An 18,414-nucleotide genomic window follows, 5' to 3' on the forward strand; every position below is an offset into this window, starting at 1 on the left:
GTTCACTCAAATTCAAATTCGGTTTTAAAGTTGTAGTGAGTGACATTAAATACAGTTTTGAAATTATACAGTAAATATTTTGTTATTAATTTTTTTTAAAGTACTCTTTTAATCATCATTTTTGTATAATTCATATTAAGTATGTGAATTGTTGGTGAGCTTTAAATTTTTAGGTGTTAGACTGTTGTTGGCGTCATATGGTATGAGAATATTCTTGATAAGCTCAGATTAATTATTATAATTGGATTATATCAGCCAACAACCATTTCAAATCTTGGTAAAAATTAGAATTGGAGCTGTATCTGTCAAATCATTCTTTTTATCAAATAAAAAACACATTAAAACTAGGAAAATTATCTCCAATAAATTGAATCGAACAGGAACATTACTCAAAAGTTTTTTATACAATATTCTAATAATATAATAGTCAATAATCAATTAAAAACATACAAACAAACAAGCCAAAACATATATTAGGTAATGTATCGTAATTATTCATTGGCCGGGAAGCATCTGATTTGTGATTCCAATTTATCTAACTCAGGGGTGAGTCGCTGATATCGACAGGGTTAATACAGTTGGGGGTAAACGCCGACTTGATAAGTGTACAATATGTTGGATGGGACAGCCCGAGGCTTGTTTTACATTTCTTTTACAAATAATTCTTTATGTTCTGTTCGAATAGATTAGATATTGTAGAAAAAAAACATTAAAAATTAATACAGTAAAAATATTAACCTTATGTTTGACATTTAAATATTATTTAATATATCTTCATAATTATGTGTACAATATATATATAAACGTAATGATTAAAATATTCGTTATTACAATTGGCCTATATTTTAAATTTGCAAATTTAGTTAAGGTAGGTCTGAGTTGGTTATTGGACTACATACAATATTGCCTTAAATTATTACTTGCGGAAAACTGGGATGTCTGGCGCGAATTTGGGGAGGCCTATGTCCAGTGGACTGCAATAGGCTGAACTTATACTGAACTGATATTGGCTTAAAAAGTAATGTGTCTTTTTTTATTAAAAACAATATTTTGTTAGTTGAACTTACGGCTTAAAATCACACTGTATTCAATTATTTTTTCTGTCGATAACAACCTAAAATTTTATTTTCCTACTTCTATAGAAGTTAATCATGATTTTATAGTATTTACAATAAATAATCATTTGTTCATTTTTGCCCAGATAATCGGAGTTATTACGTAGAAATATATTGTTTTTTCAATTGCATAAATGTATTAATGTTAAAAAAAGTATTAAATTATCTATTTAGATATATAAAAAGTAAAACTTTTTCGTCTAAGCATTTCTTAAAAAATCATTACTTTAAAAAAAATAACTATTAGTTATCTTTTCTACTTCGTTACATGTACAGAGTATAATGATTCTTTGAATAATAATTTAGTAATTCGGTAGTAAAATTTGAGCCCGTACCTACTGATATGCCAAGTACCTCGAGTTCCTATTAGCATATAAATTGTCTTGGAAACTCCATCGCGACTGAAGACGTGGTAAGAGTTCTAGAGGTTACTTAGCTGTGCAACAAATTGAGTATTATGTGTTTGAATTTGGATGTTAGAAGCTGTCCGTATTTCGCAATATTCTCTGGAAAAAAGGGATAGTTAGCAGAATTGGTCAAACTGCTATAAAATGATAAATCTTATTTTTCGAATGCATCTTGCGTTAGTAATTTTTAATAAATGCAACAAATACTCCAAACTGAACCCTACAAACTTACTGGATTTTTATATGTCGTATTGATTATTTCTTTTATTTTTTAAGCATATCTTACAATGACTGTATACATAAAAACAATAACAAATACATTTTTTATTTAAATATAACAATAGACAAAGACACGTCAATAATTAATAATTCAGCAAGAAAATTAGGAACAAAAATGTAAAACGATTCTTCATACCCGTTACAAATCGCGAAATATGAACAGGGCATTTTTTCATTTATTTATTGTCTTAAGAAGGGTCTCCCTTCGACATCTGTTTGAATTAAGAAACGACAGCTCCGTAAAAATGTAAACGCTTTATTGGTGGGATAAAAATCTTAAGATAAATTGACGAATATTTATCAAGTCGACTGAAAACGTTTGAAAAGTTCTTAAACAACTTTTTATACCTACTTTTAACTCAAGCTGTATTATAAAATATTTATATTTATTTCTAATATAATCTAACTCATTATTGTTATATATCTTATATTAATACTAACTGTGTCCGCGACTTCGACCGCGTGAAAGTATTGTTCAGTTCGTAGAGTTATAAAATAGATTTCTAAAATAAAAGTAGCCTAAGTTACTCCTTACTACATCAGCTATCTGCCAGTAAAAGCCCCGCCGTTTCAGAGATTAATCGGAACAAACAGACAGACAGACAGACAAAAATTGTTAAAAATGTTATTTTGGTATATGTACCGTGAATCCATATGCATTTAGTAAAAAGAACTCCAACAAACAGACACTCCAATTTTATTTATTTGTATAGATAATACATGATAGGAGACTGCATGAATATCTAGCTCAAAATGTCGAGTAGTTTGACTTTAGAAATATTATATCAACCTCAAATATAACAGTCAAATAATGCTCTTAAGTATCGTGGTCCTGTGGTGTGTAAGTTAGCCAGACCTTCTAAGGCATCAATGCATTGACAGCGGGTCTAGAGTTGACAACGGCATAGCATATTTTTACAAATACAATTCGGAACGTTTTGACAAATGCAACATTCTATTTTTCCGAGTGTTTAGACATCGTTAAAAATAAATGTATTGATTTGTGGAGAGAGTATTTTGATAAAAGGTCGAAAGACAAAGGTATCTGGTACCAGACCATACAACCTCACCCGCCCAATGTACCTTGGGTAGACACAGTGTTATTGAACAGAAAAGACGTCGTCACTGCTTTACGGTTGCGGTCTGGACATATTCCATTCAATAAATTTGGCTATTTGATGGGTATAACTCCACACCCTAATTGTTCAGTTTGTGGAGTAGTAGAGGATGCCTATCATATATTAATGGAATGTGTTAAGAACGAAACCAGAAGACGCCAATTTTTCCCAAATAAACTGTTTTATACGAATGTTGGAGAATGTAATAGTATTTTGACAAAACAAGAATCTATTTCGGCAAAGAAAGTGTATAAATTGGTCGATGAAGTAACAATCAATAGTGTCTTAAGGTGTTATCATGTAACTGTATTAACATAAATGTATAATAACAGAGCGATATAGTCGTAGTAGCGGCAAAGCTCTTTAATAAAGAAAAAAAAGTAACATTCTTTCCAAGTGGTACCTAATCTGTGCTGTGTGGTTACGGCACTAAAGAATTTAGCCACCCCATCTCTTCCCGTGGGTGTCGTAAGAGGCGACTAAGGGATAGCACAGTTCCACTACCACCTTGGAACTTAAAAGGCCGACCGATGGCGGGATAGCCATCCAACTGCTGGCTTTTTAAATGCACAGACCGAGGACGGGCAGCAGCGTCTTCGGTGCGACAAAGTCAGCCCTGCGGTCACCAACCCGCCTGCCCAGCGTGGTGACTATGGGCAAAAACCCCCATGAGTTCGAACCTAAAAATAAGGCCCTCAGTTCCCGGCAGCCCCACTATTCCCGGCTACGGCAGCGGCCGTGGTAACGGTGGGGTAGAGGGTGCTAAGAATCACCGGGGTACGGGAGGCTGCCATAGAAAAATATTCCTGGCTACGTATAATGGACGCACGCTACGGTTGGACCATCACCTCACCGAACTTGAGGTAGAACTTAGTCACATTAAGTGGAGCATACTGGGGTTGTCTGAAGTCCGAAGAGAGGGAGAGGACACGATGATCCTGGACTCCGGGCACTTGTTCTACTTCCGTGAAGGTGATGGGCTTTCCCAAGGTGGCGTCGGTTTTCTGGTTCACAAGACTCTCACTAACAACGTTGTGGAAGTCAGTAGTGTGTCGACCCGGGTAGCGTACCTTGTACTTAAGCTCACCGACAGGTACTCCCTGAAAGTGATACAGGTATATGCGCCGACCTCGGCACACTCTGACGATGAAGTCGAAGCCTTGTATGAAGATATTACAAGGGCCATACATGGCACTACTTCGACCTTCTACAGCGTTGTTATGGGAGACTTCAACGCTAAAGTGGGAGTACAAGGCCGCGACGGATCGAGCATCGGACCACACGGATTGGGGCACAGGAATCACAGGGGGCAGACGCTTGTCAACTTCCTCGAATCGGAGGGGCTCTTCTTGATGAACTCATTTTTTGAGAAGAAGCCCCAAAGGAGGTGGACATGGCAAAGCCCCGATACTGTGACGAGGAACGAGATAGATTTCATCATAGCGGATAAAAGGCATATATTCAGAGATGTCTCAGTGGTTAACAGGTTTAACACCGGCAGCGACCACCGGCTAGTACGGGGCACTCTGAATATATGTCTCCGAAAGGAGCGGACCCGCTTGATGAAATCTACTCTCCGACCTACGCTGCCCCAAATACTATGTGGCTCCGAGCAGTTTCAGTTGGAACTCCAAAACCGATTCGATTCGCTGGAAACTACTAGCGACGTGGACGAGATAACCGACAACGTGGTGAAGACGGTGTGTACACTGGGTCGCAGGCACTTTCCACCAACAAAGCCAACGAAGCAGTCCAAACTTTCTCCCGAAGCCTTGGATCTGATGCGGCAGAGGCGCGAGTTGCCGGCTGCTTCGCCAGAACAGAGGGCTCTTTCCAAGAGGGTACGGAAAATTATTCGCCGAGACCTCCGCTGCTCAAATACGAGAGAGGTTGCTACTCTGATTGAGCAGAATAGGGGGTCCAAAGTTTTCCAAAGACCATTGGGGAGAAGCCTTCTTGCGAAGCTTAAAACAGCAGATGGCAGAACCGTCTGCTCTCGCCCTCAGGTCCGAGAAGAGGTTGAGAATTTTTATGGACAGCTGTACTCGTTGAGCGCACGCAAGCCTGCGACTTGGGACACCGAAGATCCACGGGCACCATTGTTGCGCCATTATTCGGAGTGTATCCCGGACTTCGAAGAGGATGAGATTGGTGCAGCGCTTGGGCAGCTTAAAAACGGAAGGGCCCCGGGGGATGACGGAGTTACCACTGAACTCCTTAAAGCCGCAGGGCGACCTGTCCTGAAAGCCTTGGCAAGACTATTTAACGCCGTCATCCACCGAGGTACCACGCCGGAGGCGTGGTCCAGGAGTGTGGTGGTGCTGTTCTTTAAGAGAGGCGATAAGTCTCTGTTAAAGAATTACAGACCAATCTCACTTCTGAGCCACGTCTATAAGCTGTTTTCGAGGGTTGTTACGAATCGTCTCGCCAGAAGACTCGACGAATTCCAACCACCAGAGCAGGCTGGGTTTCGAAATGGCTACAGCACCGTGGACCACATCCATACTGTTCGGCAGATTATCCAAAAGACGGAAGAATATAATCAACCGCTGTGTATGGCATTTGTGGACTACGAGAAAGCCTTCGACTCCGTCGAGACCTGGGCTGTCCTGGACTCTCTGCAGAGATGTCATATCGACTGGCGATATATCGAAGTACTAAAATCTATGTACGACGCGGCGACGATGACCGTTCATGTCAATGACCAAAGAACAAGACCTATTTCCCTCCGGCGCGGGGTAAGACAGGGGGATGTAATATCACCGAAACTGTTTACCACTGCGCTAGAGGATGTTTTTAAGACCTTGGATTGGGGGGAACGGGGCATCAACGTCAACGGTGAATTCATCTCTCACCTTCGTTTCGCCGACGATATTGTCATCTTTGCGGAGACGCTGGATGAGTTAGGCCAAATGCTGGCCGGCCTAAACGAGTCCTCCCGACGTGTCGGTCTCTGTATGAACTTGGATAAGACGAAAGTTATGTTTAACAACCAAGTCATACCGATACCGGTATCGGTCGATGGTACCCTTCTCGAAGTTGTTCAGGATTATATTTACCTAGGCCATACTATCCAACTAGGCCGCAACAACTTCGAGAAGGAGGCCGATAGGAGGATTCGGTTGGGCTGGGCGGCGTTTGGCAGACTCCGTCGAGTCTTCACTTCGAAGATTCCGCAATGCTTGAAGACAAAAGTTTTCGAGCAATGCGTCCTGCCTGTGTTAACATACGGAGCCGAGACGTGGACACTGACCAAGGGACTGGTCCACAGGTTTAAAGTCGCACAACGTGCAATGGAACGGGCTATGCTTGGGGTCTCTCTCAAAGACAGGATTAGAAATGAGACTATCCGCGAGAGAACGAAAGTAACTGACATAGCCCACAGAATTAGCAAGTTGAAGTGGCAGTGGGCTGGTCATCTGTGTCGCAGGACCGATGGCCGTTGGAGTAGACGGGTCCTAGAGTGGAGACCGCGTCTTGGCAAACGCAGTGTGGGACGTCCTCCGGCCCGTTGGACCGACGATCTACGTAAAATTGCCGGTGTAGGCTGGATGAGGATTGCGGAAGACCGGGATGTGTGGCGCGAACTTGGGGAGGCCTATGTCCAGCAGTGGACTGCGATAGGCTGAAGTGAAGTGAAGTACCTAATCAAAACAGCGGAATTTTATGTAAATCAATCTGGTATCTGTTTTAATTCCAAATTCATCCATTCAAAATTTGTTCCTATATATTTTATTTTTATTTTATAGGCCATTAAACATCTATATACGTTTTTTGTCAATCTGTGTCCATTGAAGCGCGTTTTAAATGATCGCTTTAAACAAGTCGCGACAGGTGCCTGGGGAGTGTGAACACGCCCTTACAGTTGTTACGGAAAAGGATTGCCTCCCTTATTATTTTTATTGGCTATCATTTGCTTTTACTTCAATAGGGTTACTGAATTGCTTGTTTTTAAGTCTTTCGTTTATATTTGTGAAATAATATTTAGTTAAAATTACAGAGAACTAAGACTAAGTAATTAGTCTTTATTATAGACTAACGAAAAAAAAAACATGTAATGCTATTCTGTATCGTTTTTATACATATTAATATTCTCATCGTAAAGGATTTAATTCCATAGTCGACAGTATTTTTTGCCAACGATAAATAAATCGCTATCGATATATTTTTGCATATATGTATATGACTGTTATATTACTTCGTTATATTGCTTCGCTTGCATTCAATTTTTTAAATAAAAAAGTATCTTATGTTACTATTCATGTTACCACTAAGAATATGTGTACAAAGTTTCATGATTATCGGTTTAGTAGCTTTCGCGTGAAAGCGTAACAAAAAAAACTTACATTCACATTTATATATATTATATTAAGGTATTATCAAACAAAGTAAGCTTATTACGGTACAAATGAAGTCGCAAGACATAAAACTGTTAAATTTAATAAATTCTAAACAAGAATAAACGAAACCTTAAGCAAATGTATTAAAAAAAAAAAAAAAAAAAAAAACAATTTTAATGTCAAAATATTAGTAAAATATTCGTATATAATGTGTAATCTCCTATATGTTCCATATATGAAAATGGAAACGAGAGAAACATCTACGCAAATATAAAAACGCAATAACTCGTAACGACAATTTAAAGCGCTCGAGTTCCGACGCACATCATTTGTTCGTGTATTGTTTAAATTTACCGAGAAGCTGCCTCACCTTCATCGCTATTAGAGATCTGTAGGAAACTTTTAGAAACCTAAAAAATATATTGAAAAAAAAAAAAAATTCGACGCACCATTTTTTTTAAATCTAGACTAATATTGTTTGTTTGGACACACTAAAAAAATCGGAATCAATTTTAACCAGTAGTTTACAAAAAGTGGGTACTTTTAAAGATTCAAAATAAAAAATTCTTCATCTTGAACTGTTGGATAGTCCATTTGCTGAGGAAGGCTACAGACTATATTTATTATAAGTACTTGAATACATTTTGCTGTATTGTTATAATTGGAAAATATTATTTGTTATACTCGAATATTCGTTTTTTTTTTTAAATTGTATAGTTAAATTTTACAATTAAATCAATAAATTAACAAGGAAGTTAACTTGTTTGTAACTAATACTTCGTTATATGACAAAGTCCTTTAAAAAAATAACTGTTGAAATTATATTTCCTGTTGTAACATATTGACGTCGTTTCAATTCTAAAATTCAAACTGTCATTTGATTTATGTATTTATTTCGCATTCAGCCTATAACATCCGACGGTTGTTTTCTTTCTCCATGTAGGAGAAGGATTGGAGCTTAATCCACAACGCCTAGCTCCACTGCGGGTTGGCGGATATTTTTCCTACTATGAGTAACGATCAGGTATTTTTGATAACAACCAGGATCGACGGCTTAACGTGCTCTCCGAGGCACGGTAAGAGGACAGACATCCAAACTGAAAAGAAATATTTGTATAAATACAAATACCCATCCCAAGCGGGAAACGAACTTGCAAACAATCGGTGTTTTAGGAAAATACTCGCGCCACTACACCAGAGCGGTTGTCTTTATTTGCTTGAAAGAAATAACGCATACTATGTATGTTTGTTGTACTTAAACTTTTTAATAGTATTAGCGATGAAACAAAAATTAATGTTCATCATAATATTTTAATTTGGTGGTTTTTGTGTAGAAGAAAGAACCATTAACTAAAGAAACGCTTCACTCTTGTCGGGTTTTCGTTTCCTCTCAAGAGGGCTGTCTTATGATCGCCTTATTGTCTACGGCGCTCTAACCGTAGTTTTTATTATCTGAGGGGACACTTTAAATTTCGAACTTAAGGGTTGTATACAAGGGGCAACCTTCTGTTTTACGGTTGATATAGGTCGGAGTTATTTAAAGAAAATAATCTGGAATGTGGCTTTAAAAACAGTTCCATTCTTATCATTTCAATTACTATCAACTTTTAGTTATTAAAGTATAAGAGCATGTTTTAAAGCAGTTAATATTTTGATTTATCTTTTATTTACAACGATTTTAAAAAAAGTTTTAATAGAAATATTTTTTAATAAAAACTTTTTACAGTTTTATTTGATCGCTATATTTGTAAAAATTTGTCAATGAACATTGTGAAGATATATTGATACTACGTAAAAAAATATTCTATATAAAATTATACTCACTGCCTAGTCACATAGAAACTATTTTTAACAACATTTATGGTGTAATTTTAATAAACGTTGCCCAACTGTTGGGTGACAGGAAGCGGTAGTCGATTCGATTCCTGACCTGAATGTGTTATTTGATTAATGTCTTCGGCCAGTGTCATCGTACATCAGAACCTTAGATGGTCGGAATAGTAAGCGACTCTCACATGTGTATATTACTAACTATCGCACGCTGTTCTGCTCGTTTTGAATATTATGTAAATTAGATATTAGCATTTTTATGCCAAAATATATTATTACTTAGAATCATAACTGTTCTTATCTTTCAATACACTGAATTTGAGATCATAATAAAATATACAGAATTTAGGAGATATTTTTGATTTTCGCTTCTAATGATAAGTATAGAAATTTTATGCTTTTAAGTTTAAGAAATATAGATTGTAATAAATAATTATAATAATCGTGTGTGACTGAAACATTTGTTAATTAAAAACAAACTGTTTGTAAAATAGAATTATAATTAAAAACGGAAATAAATTACAAAATAGATTAATAATAACACTGGTGTATTAGATTTTTTAGCACTTCATAATTAATTCCGTCCACGTAAGGGTATGACATAAAAATTTTCTTGATACCTAATGAATAGATTTATTACTGGAATCTTCCATCGCTTCAAGCGCTTCATCATTATTGTGTTGTTCAAGTATTTAAATCATTTTTAGCGCAAGGAAAATAAAGTTTTGGCCGAAAATTTGACATTCTTTGTTAAAAAGTGAGTTATATAAGTTCACGTTTGCAGGTTTCGTACTTTTACTACTAAGTTCGACTCTGAAAAGGATTACTATGGTATGACTCAGTGTACGCTATTGGTGAGTCGTATCCTGATCAATGAATGGTCTGAAAAAATTAATAGGTAATGGAAGAAAATAGTACAATACAATACATATATTCTATATTCTTTATCGCTCATCAATAAATAGACAAGAAAACCATAATAAAAAGTTTATATATATGTCTGTGTGTACAAAAGATGATTTTAAGGCAAAAGCGATCTCTTCAATAAAAAATGGAAAACCGACATCAATTTTCATTGACAAATAAAATAAATGAGAAGTCCAAAACGCGTTATCAGGGATAACTCAAAACTACTCGCCAGATCTCAAATTAAATGGGACCACAAGAATTTTGACTACCAGCTTTTGAATAAAAAAATTGGTATTATCAAAATTGGTACACCGAGTTATGAGGTAACACATAAAAAATTACAGTCGAATTGAGATACGACTTCATTCTAAATCAATTCTTATTTAAGTTTCTACAGTTTTATCGTAACTTTTTCAATTAGCAATGCATCAGGAAATTATATTATTTTGGTTCCTGTATATATATATATATACCTACCTTTTGCCAAATTAGAAAGTAGCTGAAAATAAAGCACTGGTTGTGTCATCTGCTGATGTTACAATTTTAACTCTTACTCTACTTAATAGATACTCGTTGACTTAATAAGTATTTAGTACGAGAATTTTTATTTAAGGTTTTTAATTGTACTAAATAAATTACGGTCATTACTCGGAGGCACTGTAAATTTATTGTAGGTAATCGAAAATGAAATCAAAGTATCCTTAAAAAAATATTGACGTGCAGAGAAATATGGCCAATGAATCGTCCAATTGCACGTTGACGTAAGGAATTAGCATCGATTCTCTTTTTGAAAATTTAAATAAAATATCATTTGACTCAATGTAAGGCGTTAGGTGTCAATGTGAGCAATGATATTATTTTTAATAGTAGTTCCGGTATGACGCCAATAAATAAATAATGAAATTAACTTTCACAAGACAACTAATATATATTATACCCAATGATTGATAATTTTAACACAATTAGAAGTTCTGTTGCTTAAGTATTTACTGCAATTTGTTAAAGCTACTGCGTGCTTATTAAAATATAGATTATTTATCGAACAATTGAAATTATGTTATTTAGTTTAATTTAAAAAAAATAACTGCATTGGAAGCGACTTAAGTTGAGTGTCTCAATATTACCGAATATTAAAAATCGAAAAAGTGTTAATTAAGAAAGGAGAAAAAAATATTCGTCTCAAAGTAGTCAACTCCCAGAGGTAGGATTGCCCTCAACTTATAATCTTCAGACAGACGAGATTTACGAAGAAAATATGTAAATTTGATACGGGGCAAAGATGAAACCCCACCAAAAGGCTAAGGTGCAAACTCTTTGAAGAAAAATCACGATGAATTTTTTAAAAGATTTCCTGCGGTTTCTTTTTAATGTTTATTTATGTTCTGCGGCGGGGTTCTGTTAATGGTCGTTGTGCGATTTGTACCTTGTTATTCATACAGTTGTAATGTATTTTGGAAATGTAATTTTGTTCTTAGAATAAATTTAAAAGAGTCGCTGTGCAGCATATATTAAAAACGACACTAATAAAAAAACGCTTAAACTCGCAGAAACAAAAATTGAAGTTGGCTGTTTTTTGCGTGCTATTTATATTTTCTGTCATAAAAATAAATAAACAATGAAAATATTCATAGGTTGTATTACACAAATCTCTGTCCATCAGACTATGCGACGTGGTATCAACAGCATCTGACATGACAAATGACTTTTGTATCCTGTAACCATCACAATTTGATCTCCCCATCTCAGCGTGTTGGAAACAAAAGGGATTATGAAGGGGAGTGAATCATTATTGTAAAAGGTTCAAGTTAAACTGGTTCCATCGCATCCGTCTCAAAGCGGGGGACATTGATAAACTCTTGCACGGTCGCTTTTAAAATAAAGAGTTTTGTGTGTACCTAATAACATTATCACTTGAAGTGAAAATGAGGACTAGGTTGCCAATATAGTTTGTTACGAAGCTTAATTATGAAAGTACATTCGATAGTTTACATTGTACAATGAGGAATGCGGGATTAACATGCAAGTGCGAAGTCGTCTCGTAATATCATTGACTAGGTCTATTATACGCCGCTTTATAGCCATTTTCACGGGAACGTATGCGGTCACTGTGCGTCTTATGCATACTTTATTGGCTGCGATAAAATAAATAGTCTATTTAATAAGCTGGACATGTTTCGCTACTGGCCGAGCACTCAGTATGGCCGGTGTGTTCTATTTCTGAAATGTGCACTAACGGTCCACGCGCGTGATCGTTGTACAATTTAAATTTTGACGTTCGGAGAAATTCGGCCACCGATCCGTTCGATTGCATGTCGGCGTACGAAATTTGCATCGTTTCTCTTTTTAAAAATTTAAATAAAATATCATTTGACTCAATTTAAGGCGTTAGGTGTCAGTGTGAACGACGAATTACTTTTTTATAGTAGTTTCAGTTTATTACCGATAGATGGCGCTGGTGTACAGTTAAATCGCGCTATAGTTTGGTTCGCTTCATAAGTATAAGTGTTGCACATTGAGTCTGTTAAGTCAACTTTGCGCAGAGGCAATATCGTAACCAATGAGGTTAATCCGAGGTGCGATTATTGCTAGTTGAAAACTTTACCAATACCCCGCCTTGTGGTCGTGAAACACCGACCGCTATGGCAATTTTTGTAAGGCCGCAAAGGCCACACAAGTAACTAAATTAAAAATAGTAGTAACCATATTCTATTTCTTTGATTAGAGTATAACAGATGAATTTATACGTAGGAATAGGAAGGTGACCTGTTTCGCGGTTTCACAACTAGTAAACTATTAACTTTAGATCCACACGCAGCTGATAGGAATATTGGGCACTGGATATATAAAATGGATTTTGATGGCGTAAAAGAAAAATATACTAGAACTTTTATCAGTTATATGACGTCACATGTAACAGTTTGATCAGCTACACTGCCCTAATTTCTATACCTAGCATATTTTGTGTTTTAAAGTAGTAACTAAACATAAATTTAAGGGAATTTTTTGTCACCAAATAAATGAGTGCTATTCGAGGCACGAACAAGACGCGACCTTTAATTTTGCTTAATAGTAAAATGGTATAACCAAGATTTACTAAATATTGTATATGTTTTTAATTATTGTTTTACTAAGAAAGATTGTTTTAGTAGTTAATTTATGTAAACAATAATTATATCATACTCAAGAATTTTCTGCCAAAAAAAACGGGCAGTTATATACGAAAATTTCTCCGAACTATAGCATAAGCAGATAAAAAAACATGAGCTGGACCAAAAAATCGTAAGTTTCCCGTAATGCTTAAGTCAATATCACAAAAAAAAACTGTATAACTAAAATTAAATCATTTATCTATTTTCTGGTCCCGGTGCTTAGATACATTTAAAGTTTTTGAGGGAAAAACTTGCTGTAACACAAAGAGCAAGGCAGAACAAGGCAGCGAGGCTTTAAACGTCTGGATAAGGTGTCTAACTCTGACCTACAAAAATTAAAGAAAGTTAAAATCATACTCAAGAGATTCGATAAACAGAAGTGGAGATGGGTAGGTCACACAGTGCGAGATACCATGGAAAAATGGAGTAAAAGTGTTACAAAATGGTATCATCGGAATGGCAAAAGGAAACGAGGAAGACAATTATTATTATTATCTATTTTCATTTATTTAACTACATTCCAAATTGATGTTAGGATCACTTTTAACTATAATAATTAATTGATTAAAATAAATAAAATTTTAATTTGTAAAATGTCAATTCAAAAGTGGTTATTTAAATAAAATAATTGTTGAATCCTATAAGCCGTATTACTTCATTTCAAATGAATACAAAACGTTTTCTGTACTATAAAATCACAAAATCCACGAGTAATGGACTTACCTCACTTCACCGGAGGGCCTGACGTTAGGGTTGCATGAAAAACGATCGGACAAAAATTAAGTCTCGCTGTGAAAAATGGTTTTCTTACTGGCCAGTGTTTGTGTACTTTAGTTGTGTTTAAAAGTCACGTTTCGGTGTCATTTTTTTTTCTTTTTATATAGTTTTTCGGCAATAACGGAACGGGGATGGTATCTAATTATCTGTAGGTTTACCGTTTATCTAAAAAGAATATTTAGATAATTTTTTTCTTTAGTATTTGATCGTTATTTTTCTGACTTACGTTACTACATAAAAAAATAATTTATTCAGAGTAGTTAGTATAGATACCAGAAGCTTAGATACTTGTTACTAAATCGGTAAGGTAAGAAGTTAAACTTTGACTTTTGTTTTATATTTGTTGGAGTTTTTAGTTTAATTATACTAGTGTATGTAACTGACATAATTATGTTATATATATTGTTATGTTATATTGAATCGACTTGTTTGAGAGTAATTTTTTAAATTAAAGATTTGAAAAGTACTGTTATTCTTAAAAATATATATAAAAGTTACATACATTCATATAATACTACATTGAGAAAGACGCCTATGTCCAGCAGTGGGATGTAATAGGCTAAATCAATCAATCAAACAATATTGACCAAATTAATTAATATTTGCATGTTTAATTTTAATTTATTTTAAAAGTTTGTTACAAAACGGTAATTCATATTTTGCAGTAAATAATTTTTCCCACATATTGAAGTCTCTTAGTGATATGACGTAGGTTTACACAGTGCACATAAATTGCCACAAAAAATTTCGAATAGGTCTATAGATTTGAAATATAATATGCCGATATTATCTGTGGCAATTTGCAGATAATATATGACTTAATCGAAACCGTTCCTTTTTTTGAAAAGACAACCTCAGTTTTATTGCCACCTAAAAATGATAATCATAGATGAAATGAATATTTTTTGTTTATGGACAATTTCTTATTGTTTTTCGTCCCATACATCCAACATTATTTTGACATTTCGTGTGTAAATTAAATTTACGTTCTGTTGTAATAATTTACGACTACTGAATGATTAATGTTTATTTGATGTTTTTTTTTATTAATATTATAGAATAAGGAACACACACACGTAGGTACATATTTAACAATAGTTTTTGAGCTTTTATGGGTATATAAATATTTACCAATTTATATATTAATAATGATAATGTATTATATCCTTAAAAATATTTATATTTAAGACGTTATTAGTTAGTTATTTCAAAATATTTTATTATATTTTAAAACATATATTACATAAAAATCATATATTCGTTGTAGGTACATATTAAAAAAAAACATTTAAATTTTCTTACTGGCAACTAAAAAATTTTAACAGGATCGAATAAAAAATTTGATGATAATCAACAAAAACAAGTGCTAATATAAATAAATTAGACAAAACAAACACAGCGCGATTAAGCCATAAAAATGCTACTGTTTTTTGACACTCGCACCTTCTGGGAAGATATAAAACTATGTTTTTATCGCATTAAAAGGAACAAGATACTAATAATAAAGTAATAAAAATCCGAAAAACGGACGAACCAAGTTATAATTTCGCTATTAATATTCAATTTTACCCCAAAAGTTTGCTTCCACTTCAAAGAAATATTCTAAGATGACAATCTTCGTTGGAGATCATTTACGCGGGTTCCTAGTACAGAAGGGTTGTTGGAAATGTGCGTTTGCTTTATCAGGGGTTGTTTGTGTGTGTGTTTATATGTGTGTGTGCTTGTTTGTGCGTGATTCTTGTTGACACGCTCCTAAACACCTCGCACGTGTTTGTGGTTTGTTTTATTTGCCTTTATTTAACACCGACGTTAAAGATAGTTATGCGTTGTACCGTGAATAGGTAATTAAGTGAATGCCAATATATAATCTAATGACATTATCATATTAAAACATATGTTATAAAAATAGTTCTTAAAAGTAACTTTTACAAAGGTTACGTTTGGTATTCTAATACCTCTTGTTTAAATTTAAATATTAATTGTTTTTTTAAGAAGTTTATTTTATTACAACCTTCTTATAATCTAATTTTCTTATACTAAAAATCTTTTATAGTTCAGCTGACTTTGAAAGCGTTTCTATAGTTATCGTTCAAATCATCTACACATCAAGTTTCTATCAGATCATTTATGCTATCCCAACTTGTTTGAATGACAAACATACGTCCAATTTACTTTACTTATCTCCTTTATAATATTAGTAAAATTAAAATACAGACAGCAATAACTTACTACTTATTATTCGTTAGAAATAATTGATAACTATTTGTAAGTGCTTTGACTATAGTGAAACTGATATGTGGGTTTGTTTTGAGCTGCCTAATTCTGTAGAGTATATCCTGGGAAGTAAGATGGTTCCCAGCTCAAAGTCTCAATGTTTGTCCTTATAAAAGCTCTGACACACGTTTTAACAATAATTGTGATATGGATTACGATCTTACACGTGTGGGTTTGTGAATGAAGACAGGTGAAGATATGCTTAATATTTTTTTATGATATGATGATAAGAGTACGTAGGTGTTAGAATGTGTGTGTGGGTGGAAACTGGAGTAGCTGAGGTTTAAGTACTTATTTATCCTACTAACGTTATCATTTTTCATTGGCTATTTTGTTAAGTTACATAAATAAATAAATAAACGGCTCACACTCAACGGCCCCCACTAGGATTATCTCCTGTGTAGGGGGTTCGAAAACACACGCAATACGCAAGCACAAACGCCCTGACCACAGCAAACATCTGTATGGCCAATACAAACATGTGCGGGGATCGAATCCGCAACCGCCAGCGCAATAGCCACAAATCAGTGCCGTGACCGTTGCGCCAACGTGTCGCCATAGAAAATATATTTTAAAAATGTTAATACTTTACCGTCAAAAAGCATGTCGTAACCAACTTTTAGATTGATGCATTACATATTACGTCTAAATGTATTTTTAGCCAACTTCAAAAAAGAAGGAGGTTCTCAATTTGATTATATTTTTTGGTGTGTTACCTCATAACTTTTTAGTTGTAAACTGGTTTTGATGATTCTTGTCATGCGATCTTATTTAAATTTGATCGAGGTCTGACGGGTAATTTTTATATAATACAATGCGTATTTTATTGGCTATTTTATTGACTACCTCGTATAACTTGTCGATGTAAATAAAGTTGGTTTTTTCGTTTGCGAGTAAACACATTTATTGCTCTTAAAATGTCTAAGTGTAAATGACAGATGATGGTCCTTATTAAATAATGAAAAATGTTACAAATCGCAAAAGGTCACATCGATTCCACCAAGTCTGGTTGGTTCTACAAAAAATTCCATCGCCCGTACCTGGCCGGAACACCTGACCGACTGGAGATTATCGGGAGATCATAATGTGCGCACGGATTTATGACGTCGTAAAATAACCCACAATGCTACAATGACAAAACAGGCGCCTACGGGTGACGCGAGCATTGTGTGGAACTAATTTATTTATACTATTTAAATATTATATTTTTTTTAGAAAAATAAAAAAGATTAATAAAAAAAGTATAATTAATGTAATGAGACTGATAAATTATTTCTGACTTTACCAAAGCCTGGGTGACCGAGCTTAGCTCAGTATTTTTAGTAAATCGTCTTTTTTGGAAATCATATTTAAATACGAGTTACATATTGATAAAATATGAATAATATTTCCCAATTTTACCGACATAATATTATAATAAAAAATATGGTTGACTAAAACTGGTTATTGAAAAAAAAATCATGAGGGCAATTAGAAAAAAAAGGAAAAAAAAAATCGATCTGGAAACATGGTAATTTGAACCGTGGTTTTCTCGATCGATCCCGACGCTATAGCCTAGCTACATCGATTTTTCTTCCTTGAAATCCCCTGCATACTAAATTTCATGAAAATCGCTGGAGCCGTTTCCGAGATTCAGATTCTATATATGTTACGCTCAAAGATCGAAAACGCTCATTGAGCGGAAAAATAGCTCACAACGCGATGTGGTCACAGTAAAACATCCACATAGCGAAATTCGTGTTATGGCTCTAATGAAAACGCGCACGACGCGTTGTGGCAATCAAAGAAAGACCAAATAGCGAAATTCGTGTCGTGGCTTACATGCTATTCGATCTCAACGCGTTGTGGCAATGAAGAAAAGCCATGACGCGTTCTAAGCATTCATTGTGTTAACCATATCACGACGGACAGGTTGTAACTTGTCGGTGTCGGCTCGGGTGCAAAGACGCATTGAAACATCAGTTTTATTCATTTCTTTTCTGTTTATGAGAGTGAATTTTAATGTAATAAAGTTGGTTTCAGAAAGTGTAAATTCATTACGTGCATAAAGTCTATCGAGTGTACCTTCCTTGTTTCCTAACTGGTAGAGACCTGATGGATTAATGCTCATAACAACACACATAACATTCCTGGGTGCTGCACGTCCTCTATCAACTTCAGGAACTCTAACTAAAACGTTAGTACCAATTTCAACACAGGGAAATTTCCTTTTTTAT

The 18,414-nt window shown here is 34.8% G+C and overlaps 1 protein-coding gene and 1 non-coding gene across 2 annotated transcripts in view; both read left to right on the forward strand.

The window, feature by feature from the left end:
* Positions 1 to 18,414, forward strand: part of LOC123663850 (protein trachealess) — a 217,843-nt gene that overhangs the window by 112,945 nt on the left and 86,484 nt on the right. The window lies entirely within an intron of this gene.
* LOC123664331 lies at positions 12,527 to 12,665 on the forward strand. The gene has a single exon (XR_006744816.1). It is a non-coding gene; the product is annotated as a U4 spliceosomal RNA (small nuclear RNA).

The sequence above is a fragment of the Melitaea cinxia genome, chromosome 21 (genome assembly GCF_905220565.1).
Source record: "Melitaea cinxia chromosome 21, ilMelCinx1.1, whole genome shotgun sequence".
NCBI lineage: Eukaryota > Metazoa > Arthropoda > Insecta > Lepidoptera > Nymphalidae > Melitaea > Melitaea cinxia.